At 40.8% G+C, this 2,089-nt stretch overlaps 1 pseudogene; it reads right to left on the reverse strand.

The window, feature by feature from the left end:
- Positions 1-419: 419 nt before the first annotated feature.
- On the reverse strand, positions 420-850 carry LOC116647292 (annotated as a pseudogene).
- Between the last annotated feature and the right edge of the window lie 1,239 nt (positions 851-2,089).

A 2,089-nucleotide genomic window follows, 5' to 3' on the forward strand; every position in this document is an offset into this window, starting at 1 on the left:
TCTAAGAAATTTTTGCCTAACCCAAGATCTCTAAGATTTTCTCCTATGTTTTCTTCTAGAAGTTTTATACTTTCAGGCTTATGTTTAGGTCTAGGATCCACTATGTGTTAATTTTTGTATACAGTGTGAGTTATTTTATTTTGAACATAGACATTCATTTACTCCAGGATATTTGTTGAAAGGACTATCCTTATCCCACTAGACTGCCTTTGCATCTTTGTTGAAAATCAATTGCCCATATATGCATGGGTCTATTTATAGACCTTCTATTCTCTTCCCCTTGGTCTATTTGTCTATCTTGATGCCAACAAGATACTTACTACCTTGATTACTGTAGCTTTCTAATAATCTTGAAATTAAGTAGTGTAAGTTCTTCAACTTGTTTTTTCTTCCACAAATGAAGCAACCCATCATTTGTTCTAATGCTTCTTGTTGGCAGTCACCATCTGTCCAGAAATTCTGTCCAGACCTCTGTCCCTGAGGTGTCAGTTTGTGGCCCCCATCTTGGTTCTTGTCTGTAACTTTCCTCCAGGGCTTGGAGGACCCTGTGTGGCACATTCTTGGAGCCTTGACTGAAGTGGCTAGGCATGACGCTGTTTCTCTGATGTCTCCCATAGATCCTGGTCATGGAGCCAACCTGGTACAGCCCGAGAGATACAGGCACTGCTCTGTGGAAGTGGCTCATCTGTAGAACCAGTTCTCATCGCAGAGAACAAGCTCTTTATGCTCGGGCAGCTTGACTGTGTTCACCCATTTAGGAAACTTCAGCTTCCCAAGCTTTTTGAGGAAGGCTGCCTGAGCTCTGATGAACCCCTGCTGGTTCACATTTTTTTACAGTAACTCCAGCCATGGGTGGCCTCAGCGCTGCCAGCCAGGGGAAAGTGCCCTTCAACTCCCCCCACCTTCTTTTTCAAAGTTGTTTTGGCTATCCTAAATCCATTATATTTCCCTAAGAATTTTAGAATCAACTTTTCAATTTCTATAAAAAAAGGCTGCTGGGTATTTGACTGGGATTGTGTTGAATTTATACATCAGTTTGGGAAGAACTGACATCTTGACAAGTATTGAGTCTTCTGATCCATGAGCATAGTATAGCTTCTCATTTACTGAGGTCTCTGAGCAAAGTTTTATAGTTTCTAGTGTGTAGGTCTTGAATATTCTTTATCAGTCTTTTCCCTAAGTACTTAATATTTTCTGATGCTACTGTACATGATATTATTTTTTTATTTTTTATTTTTTATTTTTTTTTATTTATTTGAGACAGAGAGAATGAGAGAGAGAGAGCACATGAGAGGGGGGAGGGTCAGAGCGAGAAGCAGGCTCCCCACCGAGCAGGGAGCCCGATGCGGGACTCGATCCAGGGACTCCAGGATCATGACCTGAGCCGAAGGCAGTCGCTTAACCAACTGAGCCACCCAGGCGCCCGATATTATTTTTTTAAATTTCTATTTCCAGTTGTTCATTGCTAGTATATAGAAATACAATTGATTTGGGGGCACCTGGGTGGCTCAGTTGTTAAGTGTCTGCCTTTGGCTCGGGTCATGATCCCAGGGTTCTGGGATCAAGGCCTGTGTTGGGCTCCCTGTTCAGCGGAGAGCCTGCTTCTCCCTTTCCCACTCCCCCTGCTTGTGTTCTCTCTCTCTCTGTCAAATAAATAAATAAAATCTTAAAAAAAAAGAAATACAATTGATTTTATATGTTGATCTTATACTTAAAATCTTGCTAAACACACATATTAGTTCCAACAGCTATGTTTTAGATTCCACCAGATTTTCCACATGGAAATTCATGCCATCTTGGAAACAGTTTTACTTCTTCGTTTCAATTCTGGATGCCCTTTGACTGTTGCCTTAGAACACTGGCCAGAACCTCAGCACAATGTTGAACAGGGATGATGAGAGTGACATGCTTGCCTTGTTCCTGACATTAGCAGGAAATCTAGGGTTCTTTTATGGAAGATTCACACTTTTAGTGACTTCCTCTATGGGATCATGGATTCCTCTTCTCTGTTGGGTTTTGCCATTAGTATAGTCTAATCTGCTTTAAAACTCTAGTATATTTTTTCTCTGTCATTTTTTTTTAAAGATTT

This window comes from Phoca vitulina, unplaced genomic scaffold, assembly GCF_004348235.1.
Source record: "Phoca vitulina isolate PV1807 unplaced genomic scaffold, GSC_HSeal_1.0 scaffold40, whole genome shotgun sequence".
Lineage (NCBI taxonomy): Eukaryota > Metazoa > Chordata > Mammalia > Carnivora > Phocidae > Phoca > Phoca vitulina.